At 43.4% G+C, this 22701-nt stretch overlaps 1 protein-coding gene across 1 annotated transcript in view; it reads right to left on the bottom strand.

The window, feature by feature from the left end:
• The window catches only part of SLC45A1 (solute carrier family 45 member 1), a 74767-nt gene extending 53661 nt beyond the window's left edge, over window positions 1–21106 (bottom strand). The window contains exons 1-2 of the mRNA XM_073316558.1: window positions 20819–21106; window positions 12715–12786 (exon numbers count right to left, since the gene is read on the bottom strand). The gene's annotated coding sequence lies outside the window, so the exon portion shown is untranslated. The remainder of the gene's footprint in view (window positions 1–12714; window positions 12787–20818) is intronic.
• Between the last annotated feature and the right edge of the window lie 1595 nt (window positions 21107–22701).

Genomic DNA, 22701 nt, shown 5'->3' with positions numbered 1-22701 from the left:
ACAGTGACAATAAAAGAAAACTACAGTCTCATGAAATCCAGATCTCAGCCTGAGAAAAGATCAGAACAGACATGGGAAGGGAGTGTACTAACAATTTTGGGGTGCTGACTGCTGCTTCAGCCCCAGGGGCTGACTATCGACTGCTGCTCCAGCCCCGCCGCTCTGGCAGGGGCTGAAGCCAAAGAAGGTCTGTTAAAGTCATGGAATCCATGACCTCTGTGACAAAATCATATCCTTACATATGACCAATGCAAAGGACCAATAGAATGCCACCCAACAGAATGAAGACAGCAACAGACAGGAAGCAAGTTCCCCACCAACAGCAATAACACAGACCAGAAATAGGAGGCTTGTTTGAAGAGCAGTACGCTTGAAGGTCTGTGAGGCCTAACAGGCTGCAACGTGCTGGCGGTAAAGGCTGTGTGCCTAGGATGAGTTACATACTAGTAACATCAGGCCCCAGCAAGTCATAAAATGCTTGCACAAAAGACACAACAACAATTCTTAAATGGAAAGAGGTAGCAACCTGTATAGAACTTGAAGGGAGGAGCACAGGTTGCAGGAGGGAAGAGTTTGTACGAGGCACCAAGAAGTCTGTTTCCAAATAGCTATCTCTGTAAGCAGCCAGTTTAGTTTTAGAAATATGGAATCCTCATGTTATTACTCAGTATGCAATACATGAAACACCAGTGACCAGTCAGCGCAGGCCAGAGCAATCTGAGGTAAAATGCTAGCCTCTCTTCAACCTCTAGAAAGCAATTGTTCAGGAAAACATGCCACCCTTGTCCTGGCTCCTGTGCAGCCACTTGGGTTCTGGGCAGCAAGAGCCTGCTGCATTGCATTTACATTGGTGTCCAGGTGGCTAGGCTTTGCTTCAGTGCAGTCATGCGACTTCCATGCAATTGTTTGATGTCCACTAAGTGACCCCCATTTAACTTCATTCAGCATCTGAGAGTGAGCACCCTTCACTTCCTACTGAGAGAAAAGTTGATATGGTCATCAAACTAATTGAAACACAAGATCTAGACTAGGATTAACAGATCAGCCCCTACAAATATTGATTGAAAACAAAATTGCTGCATGTAAAATTAGTCACTAGAGGGCACTAATAGAATCCAGTAAATGCGATGGGAGTATACTGCCATACAATGTTTTATGTAAGTACTATGGTGTTCAAGGAAAACGTGTTCTTTAATTCATATCCAGCTCCCATAACCACTCTGCAGATCTCACATAAGGGAAATCCAACTTAATTTACTGTCTGTTTTGCTTTAACACAAAGGGCACAAAAGGATAATTCTCTCTAGAAGCAGCATATCTTCTAGCCTGATGTTCACCATGAGCTTTTGGAGGGAGAAGCTCTGAACAAATCAACCAAGCAAAGATCTAATGTGTGACACTTTGGTGCAGTGTGGCACCATGAGTGGGTGGCTTGAGGAGCTGATACACAAAAGAGGTGTGAATGCACAAGGCAGGCTGTGGAGCTGTTTGAGGTAGAGAATGGCAAATTATGATGCCCAAAAAGTGGAGACAGACGTGATCTTTGTCCTCCAGAGTTTGCAATCTAAATAGCAGACATGCCAAATCAAGTAGAGGTGACAAATAGTATGGAGGGAATGTGGGGAAGGACAAGGGTCACAGCCATACAATTACATGAACAGTACAGGCATGGACCTATCTTTGTTTGTTGTTTATTATTAATACAAAGAACAGGACTGTACAGATGTAAAGTAGTGGCTGTTAACTCATCCGTCAGGGCATCTCAGAAAGGTGAGTTCTTGGGAGGGCTTTTAAGGAGGAGAGGTGGAGGACTGGAGCTGGTGACAATATTGCAAATGGTAGGAGATTTAGCAACGTCTAAAACAGCAGTGGTGTTATAGATCCATAGAGGGTTTTTTAAGGCCAAAAGAGACTATTACACTCATCTACTCTGATCTCCCATATAACACAGGCCAGATTATCTCACTCAGTGGTTCCTGCATCTAGCCTATTAACTTCAGGTGGATCCTGAGCATATAGTTTTAGAAAGACATTCAATCTTGATTTATTTCAGAGTAGCAGCCTGTTAGTCTCTATTCGCAAAAAGAAAAGGAGTACTTGTGGCACCTTAGAGACTAACCAATTTATTTAAGCATAAGCTTTCGTGAGCTACAGCTCACTTCATCGGATGAAGTGAGCTGTAGCTCACGAAAGCTTATGCTTAAATAAATTGGTTAGTCTCCAAGGTGCCACAAGTACTCCTTTAATCTTGATTTAAAAACTTCAGGAGTCAGACACTCCATCACACCCTTGATAAACTGTTCCAGGGGTTAATTGCCCTTACTGTTAAAGGTTTATGTCTCATTTTCAGTATGAATTTGTCTAGTTTCCAGCCATTGGCTCTCATTGGCTAGATTAAAGAGATCACTGTCATCTGTCTTCTCCCCATACAGAAACTTATAGCCTGTACGCCAGTCCTCTCAGATCACCTAATTGAATATGCAGTATGGCACAGGAAGGTGGTAGCCCATGTGGCTGGAGGCAGGGGAAGTGCAGTATGGCACAGGGAGCCAAGTTCACAAAATTGGTTAGTGAAGTGTGGCATGGAGCAGGGAAGTGGTACCACACATGGTAGTGGGTTTTTGAGGAGCAGTATGGTAGGGGGAGGAAAGGTGTAGTGCTGCACAGGATGAAACATGTCAGACTGAGGTGCTGACTGGCCACATGGGGCATGACTATGTGTGAAAGCTCATGCAATTTACTGTTTACCTGAACCCAAACATTTTTAAACAGAAGTGGAATCTTGATTAATAGCCTATTGACCAAAGAAACCTATAGGAAGTGCTGACCCTACCCCCTGTCTCTAACATGGAAATAAGAAACCACCAGATTCCTGGGCCTAATTATCTCCTTCAAAACCCAGCATTCCCCTGTATTTCTGACTCAGTGCAGTATGCATTTCTGCTCAGATTATCATCTATATCCTATTACAGGATGGGATGCAATAGCACTTGATTTAATTACAGGGCTCAGACTGCTCCCTCCTCTCCTATACACCAGTCATCAGGAAAAACTTGAAAGTCCACTTCTTCTGTGTTTAACTTTGTCTCGTCCATTAGTAAAGTGTGTCTTTCAGACAGATGAGGCAGGGGATGTTGGCCCCTCCCTGTCCCAAAGTGTGCAGTGACAAGAAAGAGTGTAGCCATAAAGCACTGAGTTGTCTATGTGCCATCTCTAACAATTACTTCTCTGTCAGAGACAGGCAGATGGACAGATGTGGCATGTGGCTGCTTTGTGAGGACAACATTGCTGTCATCTGGCCATAGATCCAATGTAACTGGACACATGAGGATCATCACCTCAGTGCAGGTGCTCCCTGGGTGAGGGAGACAGCACAGTGGTTCCTATGCTACCCTTTTCCCTGCTTCTGGCACAGAAGGCCACAGATTAGGTAGAGGAGCTTGCATGGGATACCCTTATGCCCAGTTCATCATGGCCTATGGTTTGGCCCCTAGGGTCCTTCAGCAGCTGGAGTCGGTCAGAGCAGAGGAGTCTGGCACAGAGCTAGTTCAGGTTTGGGGAAGCACAAGTGAGCACTGGGTCACCTTTTTACCTGGATTGTGTTGTGTGCATTTTGGCTGGACCCAACGGTCTGGCTCAAACTCTTTTTAGTGAGGGAGGTGCTTCACAGGAAAGCCTTCTACCAGGACAGTCAGTGGAAATCATGTCAGCAAATTCTCCTGAGATGACTGTATCCATTACATTTGTTGGATTAATCTTATTTAATGCTGAATGCAGTTGGGAGACTGTAAAATTGAAGATGTTTAACTTTCAGATAGAAATCTGGACACAGAAGCCATTCAGCTTAATGATGCAGTGTTAACTGCAGACTCTTAAATTAATAAATAAACTGATAACAAGGTTTCTGTTTTCATCCATCTCACCTTCCTCCTCCCATCCACCTACCAGAGAGAGCAGGAAATCTCTCCCAGGCATCCCCATGTTCTTCTATGGAAGAGAGCCTTCAGTAACTATGCCAGACTGAGCTGCACACAGATGGTTGTTGGGAATAAACTGGACACATCACTGCAGATGGTCAACCTTGCATGGTTCTGGTTTCTGACTGGCACCACATGACATCTGATACATTCTAGAATGAAAGCTCATAACAATAACCTGACCGGCCAGTTTTCTTTTTTCCCATGGCTGGATATAAACTAAGAGCCATCCCATGTGCTTATCTCTAGCTTCAGAGCTCATGAGGAAGCAGAAATACGTGCAAAGTCTCCTTAGTCTTTACCACTATAAAAGCTGTAGTCTCAACCACTTAGATTAATGCACCTTCACCCAGCTACCCTACTTCCAAAGGCAGATTTGAACTACTCTCTCCCCAAAGTATCTTCCATAGGAGCTCTTCTGAGGGCTACTGACTTACCTGGCATGTGCTTCGTGTCTTTCTTTCCTCCTCTTTCAAAAATCTCTTTGGCACCAATCTGGCTGCTGTTGAGTGGCAGACCATGGCATCAGGTATCTAATCTTTGCCTCTAAGGATAAGGGTCTGTACATCTGCTCAATGGACACAATGCTGTCAAAATAGGTGTATTTGGTTATAGACCGTCATGAGACCTAGGACCAAATGGGTTGCCAAAGGTGCAAATTCCACCCAATAGAGTAAAAATGGCTGATCCTGTTTTATATTTTCAAAGCTTTGTACAAACAGTGCCTAAACAATTTGCATTACAGAACATTGATTAATTAGGGCACTGCAAAGCCATGGCCACGCCTCTGACCCAGGGTACCAAAGAGTGAATTCTTTCCACTGCAGTTTATTACTGTTCACAATGATTTCTTGCTTCTGCTAGTCTGACCAAATTGGTTGCCTTATGTACACACCTGTGGTCCATACTAGGGTGACCAGTCTCAATGTTCATGCAGTTGTTTTCAGGGTGCAATATACTCTACACACTGTTTCACAGAAGCTCAGAGGAGAATTTCAGCCACTAACAGAAATAAACAAAAGTGTTCAAACATATTTCCTTTTCCCTGACTCCCTCTGTAATAGGTCCCTATACCTAGGTCAGCATGAGATTGTTCTCGTGTCTGAGACACTTTCTGCTCTCCCCAGTAAAACTCTACTGTCTAGAATACAGAGTGGAACATGTGCGAAGATAGTGTTTCTCTAGGGATTGAGTGCATTTTCTTAGAAAAAAGTAATGGGACAGTATGTTCTGTCAGGTAAATATTTGCCAAAGCTGTTGAGTAAGAGGAATAGAACAGATAACAAAACCGTGAACTCCTAACCCCAGGTAAACTGCTAGCTAATGTAAACAAACAATGCACAAATATCTTCTATCCAGTCTTTGATAAATGCTTATGTGCTGATTTTGATGCTTGGATGTACTAACTGTCCCTGATTGGAACCATGAACTTTGGATGCAAAATATGAGGCCAATCCTGCAGGTGCTATAATTAATCTCAGGAGCTAAAATCAGCCTGCTGGATGAGTGAAATTGTTTTTGTGTGGAGAGAATCCACAGGTGTGTAATCAGTTTCTTGGTAGAATCTTCTGTCCTTTAGGAGTAAGAGATGGTCTGTAAAATTATCCCTCCAAATCTGGCTTGGTTCAGTATTGACTGAAAATCATTACCTCTTGACAGTGGTTTGGTCTCTTACAGTTTGATCCTATTTGCACAGACACTACCACTATCACTGCAGTTATCAACCTTGGCAGTCTTAGCGCAGAGGTCAAAGACAGAATAGCCATGGAATCCCTCCAATCAGGGTGGAGGCACATCAGTGAGACAGGTTAGGAGGGGATGTATGGCTGCAGTCCTTGGGTGTATAAACAGGGGAGTAGTAAGTAGGAATTGGGAGGTAAATTCTACCTCTATATGATGCATTGGTGAGGCCGACACTGGAATACTGCATACAGTTCTGGTGTCTACCTTTTAAAAGTGTTTGAAAAAATAATTGCTATTCTCTGCACCCGAATGATTCAAGAGCTGGAAAAAAAGCCTTACAATGGAAAACCTAAAGAGCTCAATATTCTTAGAATAACAAAAAGATCAAGATCACAGTATAGAAGTAATGTGACAGGGAGGAAAATACCCAGTACTAAAGACTCTTTACTTTTTTTTTTACTCTTTTTTCTTTACTGTAGAAAAGCATAACAAGAATCAATGGTTTAGATGTTAAAGCCAGACAAATTCAAATTAGAAATAAGGCATGAATTTTTAACAGTGAGTGTGATTTTAAACATTTGGAACAAATCACGAATGGAAGTGGCAAACTTCCCCCATCTCTTGATGTCTTCAAATCAGGATTGCATGCCTTTCAGAACTCACAGTAAGTACAGGAGAATTACACCCAGCACAGTTGCACAACTGTATCCAATTTAACCCCCTGCTGAGAAGGGTAAAAAAAATCTAGTAGTCTCTTAATCAGAGGGAAGTAATGTGTGGTTCCATCTGGTTTCCTCAAAGGGCTAAGAGGCTCTTAGATTCCAAAACCTCTTGGCCATTACATACAGAAGCTGAATGACCTTCAGGAAATGTTTGCTCTAACCTTTACTTATTTTGGGATAATGGAGGTGTCTTATGTTCTAAATACTTGATTCAGATGTTTCTGAATTATGAGGGGCTGGCTGCTCACATATATTATTGAGGAATCTTGTGATCACTCATAGTAGCTAGTATTTCTTTCCCAAAACTAACAGATACATTTTTAAAGTGATTGTACAATAATTACATTTGCTAATTTCATAGCAGTTGTAAACAAATACAGTATGTGATTTTTTTTTTTTTTTTTTTTGCTGAGACTATCCAGTAATTCTGCTGGGAACACTGATAACTTGCACTGCTATAAGGACCAAAATGCCTGTCATATCAGAATCAATGGCAGTGACTTCAAAGGGACCAGAATATGACAGTAAAAGAAATCATTTACTGCTGTAAACTTCCCACTTCCCACACCATGCAATGCAAAAGGATCATGTTTTTACTGAATCACAGAAAATGTACAATCCTTAGGGGAGAGGTCTCATCTGGATCCCAAAGTTTTGGAGCAGTCTGTCTGGGTTCTTTGTGCTCATCCCTGTTGTATCTCAGTGCCTCCCATTTATGAATTAACTTCTCACACCACCCCTGTGAAATGGTGCTGTTGCCCCATTTTACAGATCAGGAACTGAGATACAGAGGTTGGTGACTTGTTTGAAATCACACAGGAAAACTATGAAAAAGCAGGGAACTGAATTTCAGATCAAGCACTGGAAAAAAAATGCCTTACAGTGACAGACTTAAGAGCTCAATCTGTGTAGTTTATCAAAGTGTGATTACAGTATATAAGTATCTTCATACGGAGGAAATGTTGGATACTAATGGGCCTTTTTAATTGAGCAGAGAGAGACATAACATGAACCAATGGCTAGACATTCAAGCCAGACTAATTCATATTAGATATAAAGCACACATCTTTAACTGAGCGTGATTACCTCTTTCCTTGGTAGTTTGTTCCAATAGTTAGTTTGTCTTCAGATTCAGGTTGGATGTCGTTCTGGAAGATGCTTTAGCCAAACAAATTACTTGAGCTCAATGCAGGGGGCTACTTGGTGAAATTCTATGGCCTGTGATATACAGAACGTCAGACTAGATGATCTAATGGTCCCTTCTGGCCTTAAAATCTGTGAATCTTCTATATCCCAGTCCAGTGCCTTAATCACAAGAGCTTCCTTTCTGGGGTTAAGTTTCATCTGGATCTCTGGGGAATTCTAGCCGTAAGGTCTAAGTCTGTCTGGATCTCTAATTTATAGCTTTAAGGTGGGGCCTTTCAGATGGAACCCTGGGGGGTTGGACATAAAGAACCTACATAATGTGATGACAGGGTTTTTAGACAGACAGGTGTTTCATTAGAAAGCAGCCATTATTACATAATAAAACGGCATCTGAACCACCATTTTTATACAATTCTGAAATATATATATATATATATATATATATATATATATATATATATATATATATATATATATATATATATATATATACTAATGATCCCTTTTCTAAGTTTCTTTAGGGCTAAATTTGACCTGGGATATGTGTTGCTTAATTATAATTCTCTAAACAGTGTTTAAAGCAAATATTTCTAAACTCTACAGGGTGGGAGTAGGTGCTGCTATCAATGACATTTTGCAACATTATTCAATTAAAGGACAAATTTATTTTTAGTAAATATAGCCTGTGGTACCTAGCATAGCTTCTAGCTGAGATATTCTATTATTTCTTTGTTCAGTGCTCTAGGCAGGGGATGGATGATACCACATAATTTAATCACTGTAAATCTATGCAAGTGTGAGCAACTTAATAAATTGCTGCAGCAATAACTGGTTGATAAGCAGCATATTAAGTGGTATTGGTGACACTTCCATTACTGAGCTGGTGTCCTAGCAAATGCTACTCGACATGATCTTTCAGACAGGCATAAAACCAAGGATCTGGCCACTTATTAAAAATTCCATGGCATTTTCAGCAAGATTAGGAGTCTTAGCGGGCCCTGGTGTGGTGGCCAAGTTCCCATTTGCGTAATTACATTCTGACTTCCTAAAGCCCCCCAACAATTTCTATCAGAAATAGCATTCTTTACACTCTGTCCTAAACTTGTTTGTTTGTTAGTTTATGTTAAATGGCTACCCAATTCTACCTCAGAGGAAGCAATTTTTCAGCAATGGGTGAAGTTTTTCATGAGTGTGAGGTTTAATATAAAAAATATAGTTTACAAAGCAGTTTGGGACCCTTTCAAATCATCATCTTAGCATATGCAGAACATACCTCAGGTTGCACGTGACCAAATTTGGCACACTCGTATCATTAGCTTCGCTGGCTTGGGCCAGATACTGATGGGGAGTGTAACATGAATGCTGATCTATGCCTCCCCTTTATCCCCCTCCAAATGAAAAGTATTGTTAATTTAGGTGTGACAGGACAGGTCACAAGTAGGGGACTGATGTTGGCATCTCAAGAAGCCCAAGTAACATACATATGGGCGTTTCAGAGCCCAGTCAAAAAAGCAAGCAATCTTCCCACACACTGTTGCCAACTCTTGAGATTCTGTTGAGTCTCTCAATATTTGTCACCTTTCTTGAAGCCCCAGCTCCAGGAATTGTGTGACTGCATAACTGTCAGGTTTCATTTTAAAAAGTTTCTAACCTTCCTGGTTGTGGAGAAAAATTTGAGAATGTCACCCCGGTGCACAGTTCCATAATCAGCTGGTAAATAAAAAGAACCCACAATGTGTTATTTTTAAATAAGTCATGATTTTTTAAGCCATTCCCTGGAATTTTGAGGGTCTGACTCATGATTTTTTTGGACACACTTTGGTTTGACAAATATCGACACTGAGATGTCCTGCAAGACTCCCTCAGCCTGATTTCTAAACCAAGTAAGCTAAAATAGGCTGAGTTGGTGCAGATAATGAGACCAATTTCTTAGTGCCTTCATCTCCTTCCTGCCTGTCTCACCATAAAGAATACTATAATACTTCATCTAAGTTGGTCCCCCTCAGAAATCTTGCCTGAGCATCATGCACATTTGATACACATGCATAGCCACCTGACTTCTACAGTCATGACATTGTTAAGTAAGAAATGTGCCCTCTCCAGCTCTTTGGGCATTTTAACTACATCAAAGGTGCAAAGCAGTGATGGGTTCCGATGAGCAGTGTGATTAAAGCTAATGTATATTTTACAGGTTAAGGAAATAGTGTCTGTACATCTGGGTATATTGCTTAAATTATCCCAAAGTACAAAGTTTGGTTTAAAAAATCATACAATAAATATAGTACATAATCAGCAATAATCCAAATTTAGATTGATTGATTAAATTTAACGATATAGTTTAGATATTGCCATCCAAATATTTGAGTACACCCCTCATGAAAAATTATACAGAGACACCATACATTTTTAACCCAGAAAGCCCCTCCTTTGTTCCCTCACTGACTTGGCCTCTTAAAAATAATCACAGCTGCATAGGTGCTGGAACTAGGGGAGCTGGGGGTGCTGTCACAGCCCCTGGCTTAAAGTGGTTTCCATTATATACAGAGTTTATGGTTTTGTTCAATGGCTTTCACCACCCCCACTATAAAAATTGTTCCAGCACTGCTGCACAGCTGTTGATGCAGCCCTGTGCATGGCAGACAAAGGGGCCAAGAATGCTGGTTTACATTTATTGTTTCCACGGTTACTGACTGGGGAAGCTTGCCTTGACCCATCAGCACGACTTAAAGGCTCTCCAGAAGCACTGTTATCTTGCATTTCCTCCATCTAAAGTACTGAGGGGGCCTCAAGGTTTGATGGGTCATCTAGGTAGTACTTGTCATTCTCCACTGACATGGGGGTTGATCTTCCTCCTTCCTTCCCTCTCCAAATGTGTGTGGATCCACTAGCACCTTATAGCTCCCCATTTCCCTACACTTTATGGTGAGCAACTTTATATAGGTGAAATGCTACTGACTGAAAAAACTGTGACACTATAGTCCCTTCTAAATGCCAACAGCCTCAGAAGTCGACCCCTAACAGAAAACTCTATTAGAAACATGGGGGATTGTATTTAAAAACTGGCTTTCGAAATCCAGACAATAGGGTAAGAAACTCCTATTATCCTTTCTCAGTGGTCAGTTGACTGAACTCCTGACCCCAGATGCCAGCTGGAGTCTACCTGAGAGTGGTTGATTACATCTTTGTGCCAAACTATGTGCACCCATGGAGCTATACACGCATGTTACATAATAACAAGTAATAAACAAAAAGGAGCTGGCTAGCCAAATCCATCTAGCTGTGCTGATATTTTTTTTTTTTTTTTTTTACTTCCATCACCTGATAACTTAATTGCTCAATTAGCTACACCTCAGTGCCCTGGCTATGGTGTAGGAATGTTCCCTTGCAGGTCATTGTGAATCAGAAAACACAGGAGGTGGGTAAACAATGCAAAAGTAAATGATGACATGTCCTTCCAACAGTACAGAACCACAAGCATTTTATACCATTCAGATTTGTTTTCTAATTCTGCATTGATTTGATCCTTTGGGTTGGCATTACAGGGATGGAACAGGCATCATCCAAACACAGACCATGAAACTGCTGGTCAGATCCTAATATCAAAGAGGGGTTGTGTCAGAAGGTATATTCCCATTCTTTCCTTAGCAGACTAGACTCAGGATCAGATAATATATTACCTTTGTATTTTGGAAGCCCTGTAATATATCTGATTCTTTAGGGATCAGTAGGATTGTCTCTTTGTTGCTAGGGATTCTGGTGCTATCACTGAGTCACTGGATGTTATCTTGTGCTCATGGTTCTGCCAAGAGGTGTGTCATGTCTAGTAAATAACCTGAAACAGGATGAATTAATCATCTAGAAGGCTTCCCCCTCCCCCCCAGAATATGAATTATTGCAGATTTGGGGGTACAGTTTTCATGTGTAGAGGTATTACTAGAGATTGCAGCCCTAAGGATTTTATTAGGAATGTGTCTGGATCATGTCTGGTCACAGTTTGCCATACTTTTCTCAGTCTGTATTATTTATTTATATTATTACTTTGTTATAATATTGATATGGCACTGCTGTGTACAGCTAGAAAAACAGAAACTTCTACTGAGTATTCAGAAAAAGTGAAGACGTGGATTTTACGTGAACAATTCCATGTGTTAAAGGGTCTAGCTTCATACAAAAGTATGACACAGAACAGGAGCGATGGAAGCTCCCTAAATGTGGGGGGGCACAAGCGCCTGAACTGTGGGCCCACCCCTGAGGCCCCGTCCTCACTCCGCCCCTTCTCCCTGGGCCCCTGCCTTCCCTCTTCCCCCAAGGACTCACTCCCGTATCAACTCTTCCCCCTAGACCCTCCCCCCCACTTGCTCCTCTCTGCCCCCTGCCTGCCTGTTGTTCACCCTTACCTCCGGTAAAAAGTGGGGGGGCCATGGCCCCTTAGCGCCCCCCCCCCATTCTGGCACCCTACACACAGAGGTCTATACCAGTGGTTTTTAAACTTTTTTTTTCTGGTGACCCAGTTGAAGAAAATTGTTGATGCCTGTGACCCAATGGAGCTGGGTATGAGGGGGTTGGAGTATGGGAGGGGGCTCAGGGCTGGGGCAGAGGATTGGGGAGCAGGGTTGGGGTGTGGGCTTACCTTGGGCGGTTCCCGGTCAGCGGGGGTGCAGAGGCAGACTTCCTGCCTGTCCTGACACCACGGACAGAGCTGCGCCCCAGAAGTGGCCAGCAGCAGGTCCGGCTTCTAGGCAGAGGGACGTAAGCAGCTCTGCGCAGCTCACAGGCACCTCCCCACCAGCTCCCACTGTCCGGTTCCTGACCAATGGGAGTGCAGAACTGGTGCTCAGGCTGGGGCAGCACATGGAGCCCCGTGCCCCCCACTCCCCCCCAAGCCTAGGAACCGGACCTGCTGCTGGCTGCTTCCGGGGCTCAGCGTGGTGTCTGAACAGGTAGGGACTAGGCTGCCTTAGCCAGGCAGCACCGCCGACGGGACTTTTAACGGCCCGGTCAGCGGTGCTGACCATAGCTGCCGTGACCCAGTCTCTTCCATTCTACAACCCAGTTATGGGTCATGACCCACGGTTTGAAAACCACTGGTCTATACCATGCTCATCACCATAGTATCTGAGCACCTACCACTGCCCATCCTACAACTTCCCATTGATCTTCCCTCAGTATTGAAATTTTTGACTCACCTACACCGTAGCTTTCCCCTTCCAACAAGCAGACGCTGATCCTGCCCCCATCCTGAAGGTAACTTAGGAAATCTAAGTGAAGAATGTTATTTTTAGTTTTTTGCATATGGACCACCCTGGTCTCAGGCTGCAATATCACAGTCCATATATAATTATAGGAATGGGAAGTAATTACACAGATTTAGAGTTTAGAAAAACCCTGCATTCATCCACCCATCATGATAGTCTGGCCTTGGTATTCATTTGTGAACAATATGATCAAATAAGTCTTCATACTCTATGGTCAGGCACTATTCTCTTTGAAGTATGTATTTAATATCTGCCCTGCTGCAAAACAGCACCCTAATCTATGGGTTAATATATTGTTTGGGTCTAATTTAAACTGTTGTTTTATTGGGGCAGGGTCCAAGTCAATAGATACTAAATAATAAATGTTATTTTCCTAAAGGATCTGTTCACAAAACCAGCATGAGTAAAGATAAGGAAAAATACATTAATATATGAATATTTGGAGTCTGAAGTCCTTGGGAATCAATTCAGAGAAAAGAGCAGGCATCATTATCACATTCCCATGCCTGCAGTTTCCCTACCCTCTCCCTAATATGTGCACACATACACACAAATAGTCATTCTTCCATCTGGTACCCTAGTCAGACTGGCAGTAGCCAAACCCATAATGCTCCCACACCAAGTGTCTTGCAGTGACCATGTTGAGGAGGAGAATTGAGGTTCTCCTGTACATTTTAATGACACAAAGTGTTCATCTGTAATCAAGCCACTCACCACCCACAAACACCTTTTTTTTTTTTTTTTAATAAAGAAAATGGATTTATGTCCTGTTCCCCCCACCGCCCCGTTGGGCTTTATGTCCAGTTGACTGAGTTGAGGAAAACTGTGTGTTCCAGAACATGTAAAATAAATTCAAGAGACCATGATTCATGAGAGAGATTAAAACTGTCTGTTCTGGCCAAACACTAACAAGGCAGGCTGTTTACTGCACAGCTGTGCTCTGCTTGGCCTTGAGTGAATTAAATGTTGTGTGTGCAACACGCTGCCTAATGAGCCAGGGATACTCTGCTTACATATCAAATACAGTAACTGGGGAACAGACTGTGACAATCGCCCATAATTATCTGCTGGGTTCTTGGTCAGAAAGGAGCAGAGCTGTATTAAAGCAACTCCATCCACTTGTTAGGGCCTCATTAGCTTTCCCTAAAACAGTAGGTTTGACACAGGTCAGTGGTTTCCAAGATCATCAATATCCAACAAGGATTTGAAAATAGGCCAGTGCTTGCTTTCAGAACCCCTGGTTTCCTGCTCCTCCCACATGGTGGTACTGAGAATCTCAATCATTCATGGCTTCAATGTCTCCCCATTGGCTGTAACCAGTTGGGAAGGACATGGGTCTAATAGGTGCTGGCTGTAGTGTAACTGACCAAAACTCAAGCACTGAAAGTTGTATGTGTCCCCATGAGTAGGGCCCTACCAATTTCATGGACCGTGAAATAAACCCTGCCCAATGAAATCTGAGCTCCCCAAAATCAGCCAGACTGGGGAGGGACAGGACTTGTCCTTCCCGTGCATGGCTGTTATGGGGAGAGAGATCAGACCCACCTCCACAGGCAGCGCAGAAGTGAGGGTAGTACAGATCTTGTGGGTCAGGGAGCACCCAGGCTTGGGGCTGCCACCTCTCGCAGCTCCTGCCCGGGCTCAGGGAGCCCAAGCTCTAGGGCTACTGCTCCCTCTCCCTCATGGGCCATGGCTCCTGCCTGGGCTGCTGCTCCCCTCTTTCTCCCTGATCCCCTAGCTCCGGCCTGGGCTCAGGGACCTGGGCTGGGGGCTGCCACCACCTGCAGCTCCTTCCCAGCTTGGGGCTGCCCCCCTTCTCCACCCCATGGCTCCTGCCCAGGCTCTGGATGCCCGAACTCCAGGGCTGCTGCTCCCTCTCCCTGCCCCCCCTCCACCCCCTCAGTGGCTCCTGCCATGGTTGAGGGCATCTGGACTCCAGACAGGACTCGGGGCTTCCATCCCCTGTGGCTCCTGTTCAGGCTCAGGGACCTGGGATGGGGGCTGCCACCCCCTGCAGCTCTTGTCCAGGACCTGGGGACCAGGCTCAGGGCTGCCGCACCCCTCCCCACCCCCCCACTCTATGGCTCAAGACAGGGATTCAGGTGCCTGGGCTCAGGGCTGCTGTCCCTGACAGCTCCTGCCTGAGCTCTGGCGCTCCTGCCAGGGCTGGGGCACTAATTTTTCAAAATGTCCAGGGCCCCTTGCATGGGCTCATAAATTAATCCACCACTGGCCCTGACTAGCAGCTAGGAGCCCCCTAGCTGGGGCGCTCCCAGTAGCACTGGGGAGATGGGACCTACCTCCACCTCCAGGAGCCTCCTCCAGCTGCAGGAAACTCCGCAGCTGCTGCCTTCAGAACTGGGCTCTGAAGGCAGCACAGAAGTGAGTATGGCAATCCTGCAAACCCCCTACAACAGCTTTGGGACACCCCCCCCCCGCAATGATCCCCTTTTGGATCAGGACCCTCATGGTTACAACACTGTGAAATTTCAGATGTTCACATCTGAAATAGTGAAATTGACCAATTTTAAGACCCTGTGGTCATGAAATTGACCAAAGTGAACTGTGAATTTAGTAGGGCCCTACCCATGAGATATTGGTTGGGTCCCATGGAAGCAGAAAGTTCAGTTTGGGTCTCAGAGATTTATTTTTTTTAATCCACAAAGTAAATGGAAAATTCCTCACACCAAGACACTCAGTTTAGATCAACCCAGTTTTTCTTTGTCCGTTGCACAGCCATGGTATATAGGCTTAAAAATTATATAGGCTGTAATCAGTCACCCACCATGAGACCCACTGCTGGCACTCTAGCTGTCTTCCTGCTTTGCTGCAGGTTAAATGTTACCAACAGTGCTTGGACAAAAGGTCATTATAGTTTAGGGTGATCACATGTCCTGATAAAATCAGGACTGTCCCGATTTTTAGTTCTTTGTCCCGCGTCCTGACCGAGGCACAGTCAGGATGCCATTTGTCCTGATATTGCGGCTTTCGCTGCTCCGGCCGCTGCGCTTCCCCCTCCCCCCCGTTTTATCTGGTCATCCTATTATAGTTGCCCACTGAACTATTGAGAGTGGTCTGTTAGCATCACAATACCTTCCCTCACAGCTTTCTGAAACCTATTGCATTTATGACAGGTTTCAAAGTAGCAGCTGTGTTAGTCTGTATCCGCAAAAAGAAAAGGAGTACTTGTGGCACCTTAGAGACTAACAAATTTATTTGAGCATAAGCTTTCGTGAGCTACAGCTCACTTCATCAGATGCATTCAGTGGAAAATACAGTGGGGAGATTTATATACACAGAGAACATGAAACAATGGGTGTTACCATACACGTTGTAACGAGAGTGATCAGGTAAGGTGAGCTATTACCAGCAGTTGACAAGAACGTCTGAGGAACAGGTGTGTGTGTGTGTGGCGGGGGGGAATAAACATGGGGAAATAGTTTTACTTTGTGTTATGACCCATCCACTCTCAGTCTCTATTCAAGCCTAAGTTAATTGTATCCAGTTTGCAAATTAATTCCAATTCAGCAGTCTCTCCTTGGAGTCTGTTTTTGAAGATTTTTTGTTGAAGAATTGTCTGTAATCGAGTGACCTGAGAGATTGAAGTGTTCTCCGACCGGTTTTTGAATGTAATAATTCTTGATGTCTGATTTGTGTCCATTTATTCCTTTACGTAGAGACTGTCCAGTTTGGCCAGTGTACATGGCAGAGGGGCATTGCTGGCACATATCACATTGGTAGGTGTGCAGGTGAACGAGCCTCTGACAGTGTGCCTGATGTGATTAGGCCATATGATGGTGTCCCCTGAATAGATATGTGGGCACAGTTGGCAACGGACTTTGTTGCAAGGATAGGTTCCTGGGTTAGTGATTCTGTTGTGTGGTTGCTGGTGAGTATTTGCTTCAGGTTGGGTGGCTGTCTGTAAGCAAGGACTGGCCTGTCTCCCAAGATCTGTGAGAGTGATGGGTCGTCCTTCAGGATAGGTTGTAGATCCTTGATGATGCGTTGGAGAGGTTTTAGTTGGGGGCTATTGCATTTATGTTCACATACTCTGTCAATTACCAGTTATATGTCTGAATGTCTCACTGAAACAAGGAGTTTTCACTCATCACCTCCCAAAGTCAGGCTGCATATCCATGAAATTAACTATCCCTAATTTCCAATACACCATAAACTAACTGTCACGTATATATTTGTGAAACTTTATGGTGACTGTCAAAATGGAAGGGAATGCAGAAGCAGTCAATGGGTTAGAGCCTGTGTCATCCCCAATGTGTCAGGAATCCTGATCAATACAATTCTGCATGTGACATGGCACATTCATCCTGACAGAAACTGAGTAATGAAAAAAGAAAAGGAGTACTTGTGGCACCTTAGAGACTAACCAATTTATTAGAGCATAAGCTTTTGTGAGCTACAGCTCACTTCCTCAGATGCATATCGTGGAAATGAAATGCATATCGTGGAAATGAGTAATGAAAATTATTCATCTTTTTAATTAAACATAAGCTACATGTCCACCATGGGCTTGTCTCTGGACACTTTGACAGATGTACAATGGTGCTGCGCTCATGAACAGAACAATTTTAAACTAACTTGGAAGTTTTTCTGGTTGTTTTGTGTAGGTTCAGAAATTTGTGGTAGTTTGTAGCCTTCCTTCTAAAATAAAATATTTAGAATATTTACTAATTTATATTATTACAAACATCAGTGTGCATTGAACTTGCTAATTTTGCTACCTCTGGCCTTCTCCATGTGGTCAGACGTCATTGCTAATGGGCTCTGATCACAGGCTGAGTGAAGAAAATGTTGGTTTTCTTTTGTTTGTTTTGTTTTTTTTCCCCCTTAACAGTTTAAAGTATGAGAACTCCATCCCACTGTAATAATTCACCTCCCTACAGGATGAAGCCTCTCACGGAGCAAACAAGAACACCGGTTGAGTCTGACTCAACCAACTGGGCATTGCACAGGAAGTCTGATCATCTCTCAATTGTGCTACTATCTATGCATAAACTGGCCTTCTTACTAGTCTCTGTCACTCCGTTTCCTTATAAAGCTTCAAAACATTATTTCCTGTCCTTCTAATTATATGTTAATGTGACTAGTTACATGGTATAGGCACTTATTTTTAGCCAGATGCAAGCAGAGCCCAAATATTTCAGCATCTTCAGAAAAGCAGTAACCCTCTAAGAGGTATTTTATGCTTGGACACTTGCCGTTGTCTGTTACTTTATACAGAGAGACAAATTTCAGGTGTGAAGTAATAAATATATATACAGGTTATAAATAAATTTGGAGTTTCCAAAATGCAAGACAGACACGAGGAAGTGCTCAAGTAGCACAAGTGCTCACTTGAAGGGGAAAAAAAAATCTAAACGTATAAAAATACAATTGATAAGTGCACGTTGAAGGCCAGATCACCAGAAAGGAATGGAAACCTGATCTTCAGGAAAAGTCCATGCCACAGGCTTTACTGAATCCACTTCCTGTCTGTGTGACTATTTCCACTGATTCATGCTCTCGCTGCCTTGCTTGCTCTGAATGTCAGCAAAGAGGATGCGGGGGTGGGAAAGGCTGAAGTTAACATCCACTGCTACATGCTACTAATTCAAATACTCAGCTCCATTTCACTCCTTGATGTCACTGTATCTTAAAAGGGCAATGGCTCATTCCAGTAGAATTAGTCAGTATAATGTGAAACAAGACCCTGGTCTCCAACAGTTGAGCTGAATTTACAAAAGCTGACACTTCTCATTTGCACCCAAAGACCCTACCAGAATTTTCTAGATGGCATCTGAAGATTAATCTTTCAAGCTGTCCTTGTCATGGATAAGTATATGTGAATGAGGAAACACATAGATTCCAGAGTCTTTTGGAGGATGCGTGAGGATATAGTACTATAAATTTACTAAAAAAATGATTAAATTGGCTACATTCAACAGGAATAAATCACCAGTCGTGCAGCCCAATAGCTGTAGTTTGTATAATTTATAGGACAGGATCATTGTCCTCTGGAGGGTGCTCCTTTGCCAGCCAACCAGACAGATGGAGTTCAGTCTGAAGGAAAAAACAAAAGGAATTTTCTGTACAGACCAAGAGTCCCTATCATCAGCATAGTGAAAGATGTTTTTTGAGAGATTTAAAAGTGGAGAGGGTATCAATAAATATCCAGTGGCACTTTTAACAAAAATAGGAATGCTAATCCTATTGTCTTGGCCAAATTTTTATTGGGATGAATACATTCTGCCTTCCTGTATTACCCTGAAGTTTCAGCTTAATGCAGGATTCTTCTTTACACCTATTTTAAACTGTCATATGGTGTCATTGTGCAATACTGGAGAGCTGCCATGTTTTTTCCCAAAGGTAGCTGTATTTCAGTTGTAGAGTAAGCTAATCCTGTATGTAAAGTATAGTATTCTGGGATCCCCTGAGATGAAAGGTGCTGCCAGAATTATAGAATCTAGAGGGGAAAGGCCTATTATATTATAGCTACATATAGGTATTTTATTTTTACTATTGAGGTTAAAATGCTAGAGGGAGATGGTCCTTTACATTTCCCAAGTGTGGAACAGATTCCACATCTTAAAGTAGTAACACATGGTTTATCTGAGTGAGTAAGTGGTTGGAGTAAAGGCTGAGAGAATTCAACCTTTTCTTCACATGAGTAAAACCTGGAGAATTTAGCCCTGTATTAGTATATGATTATAAAACGTATGACTCAAATCTACAAAGTTTCAGGATTACAATAGATTTTTCTGGAAATAGTAAAACTATAAAATCAGTGCATGGCACTGGAGAGTGTCTACATTGTGTTAGATTTCAAGGTAATCAGCGATTTTGGGGGGGGGGGTTGGATGGATATAAATCTTCGCAAGACATTATATATCCAAAATTAAATATATAATCTGAACAAGGATTTAAAAAAAGATTTCTATACACTGATTCTAAATTCACTAAGATTTTTACTGCAAAATTAGGACCTCAAAATAATATGTAGGACAATGTAGTGACATGACAATTGAATCCAAACAACAAAATGGACATTTTCACAATGCTGCATGACGTTTCACCCCATCATTCCCACTGATGGGAGTTACTCCACTACAATCTTGTATAACACTCCTCAGTTTTGTCAAATTGCGTATTGCAGGAATTTTGCTGTGATACAGCGGTGCCAAACCTTAAATCAATCCACTTTGCCACACCAATGCAACACATCAGAAATTATTCCACAGCCCCTAGACCACAGTGGTGGAGAAAGACTAGTGAAATCTATGCTTGAAATCACCTTTTCCAGTTTGTAATGTACAAACTTTTGTACATTTATTATGTCTGTTTTATTGATTATATATTGAAAAACTGGTTAAATCTCTCAGCATGAATAGTTCTAGAGTGGAGCCATAAACAAAGTCAAAGTACTCTTAGAAAATAAGTTTTTAATCTTAAACTGTGGAATTGGTTAATAATCACACAATGACCACTGGATAATTTATTCAAGATTAGCATGCAACTGAATTTCTCTGTAAAAATTATCAGTAGCTCAAGAATAGGGGAGCTGGAGGGTTCACAGGAATTTGGGGGCATCTGTGTATAGTGGGTATATAGAAGCAGCAGACAATTCAGATCTGGTCCATCTCTTATCACAAGAGTTTTTTAATCTGTAAAGGTGGTGTTAGGTCAAGGAATAAAATATGGAAAGGCTACAGCCCCCCCCCCCCCAACAAAAATATAGGTCCACAGTCCTTTACTGCGAGCTCCAGTATATATCACCTGGTTGGTAGCCAAGATAATCCTCCTTATGTAACCTTCCTCCCCCTCTCTCTGCTGGAATGAGGCAAGTAGAATCAGGTGTATATAAACCAAACAAATTGTGTTTATTTTGGGGAAACTGAGGTACATAAATTGGAAGAGGAAAAATGCATAAAACAATAACAGAAACTTATTCCCTCTATAGGTACAGTAACTCAAACATCTGTGTCCTGAAGCCAAGACCCAAACTAGACCCCCATGGAGTACAAAAGGTAAGTAAACATACAATATCACCCTTCTGATGGTCGCTCAGGACCTCGATCCTTTGGCTTGTTCAGAGCCTCAGGAGAGGAACTCTGAGGAGATCCCTCGATGACTCGTCCTTCTCACTGGCTCCAGATGACACAGCGGCAGACTCACAGGATGGCAGCTGGGTGTTCACAGGCGAATGACAACGATGGATGTTAACTGCTGCAGATGGTAAGTAAGAGCTGGAGATGGCACTTGTCCGGAGTTTTGATCACCTGTGGAAGCAAACCTGCATACACCTGCCACTCAGATGGGCAGCCCCAAGCTGAGGTAACTGCTGCTCTTATATAGACTATAGTGAGAAACTCCATAGAATCCCCAGGAAAATCCAGTTAAAACTGGAACTTGTTTACTACTTGAGCCACTGCTGACTGTTGGAAAGGGCGGGAAAACACTCCAACTGCCCTCCTGATCACATGACCAAGTCCTCCATTTTAGATAACAAAATGGGTTCCATACAAACATAATAAATCATAATACTAATAGCCATACAAACACAGCTTTAGGAATTTGCCCCTAACAGAGGATAGTAAGGAACTTATATTTTCCCTGGCTTATAGTACAAGAGCATGGACATTCAATTAAAATTTATTTGAAAGGTGGTAAATTCAGTACTGATAGAATGAAATACTTTTTCACACTGTGGACTATTAGACTGTGGAGCTCATTGCTGCTAGATAACATTATTTAGCAGGATTGAAAAAGTGATTAGGCATTTTCCAGTGCTTAACAATCCCAACTGTAATGGTAGTTAAGCATTGGAACAAATTACCTAAGGAGGTTGTGGAATCTCCATCACCGGAGGCTTTTAAGAACAGGTTGCCAACTGTTTAATGGCACAAACCCAAACACCCTTGCCCCACCCCCCTTCCCATCCCTTCCCCGAGGCTCCGGCCCTACTCAATCTAGTTCCTCACCCTCACTCACTTTCACCACGTTGGGCAGGGGGTTGAGGTGCAGGAGTGGTGTGGGCTCTGGGCTTGGGGGTGGGGCCAAGGGGTTTGGAGTGTAGGAGGTGGCTCTGGGCTGAGCCTGGGGCAGAGGGCTGGGGTGCGTGAGGGGGTGTGGGCTTTGGGAGGGAGTTTGGATTCAGGAGGGGGTGTGGGCTCTGGGAGGGAGCTTAGGTGCAGGAGGAGGTGAGGGGTCAGGCTCTGGGAGTGAGTTTGGGTGTGGGCCCTGGGCTGGGGCAGGGAGTTGGAGTGCAGGAGGGAGTGAAGGGTCAGCACTTACCTCAGGTGGCTCCTGAAAGCGACTGGCACATCTCTCTGGCAGCAGCTCCTGGGTGTGGGGAGGGGCTAGGGAGTTCCATGTGCTGCCCCTGCCCACAGGCACCACCCCCACAGCTCCCATTGGCTGCAGTTCCCAGCCAATAGAAGCTACAGCATCGGCACTCGGGATGGGGGCAGCGCACAGAGACCCAGGGGCCACAGGGCCGTCCGCTTCCAGGAGCAGCATGGAGCAAGGGCAGGCAGGGAACCTGCATTGGCCCCGCTGCACTGCCGGACTGTTAGTGCCGAAAATCTCCCGGTTTGGCTGCAGTAGCCTCTGGGAGATAGGGATTGATTCCGGGAGACTCCCAGCGAAACCAGGAAGGTTGGCACCCTAAACAGGTTAGACAAACACCTGTCAGGGATGGTCTAGATAATACTTAGTCCTGTCATGAGTACAGGGGACTGGACTAAGTGATCTACTGAGGTCCCTTCCAGTCCTACATGTCTATGATTTATATGGATAACCAGAATATCACGAACTATAATTGTAAATATTAAAAATTAAACAAGAATTTTGAAAAGGCTCTAAAACCACCTGCTTGAAAGTATGAGCCAACTTCTAAGCATTGGGGGTTAGAAGCTACTCCAT

The sequence above is a fragment of the Lepidochelys kempii genome, chromosome 18 (assembly GCF_965140265.1).
Source record: "Lepidochelys kempii isolate rLepKem1 chromosome 18, rLepKem1.hap2, whole genome shotgun sequence".
Lineage (NCBI taxonomy): Eukaryota > Metazoa > Chordata > Testudines > Cheloniidae > Lepidochelys > Lepidochelys kempii.
The sequence above is the reverse complement of the archived record's forward strand: the minus strand, read 5'-3'. Positions and strand labels throughout refer to the sequence as shown.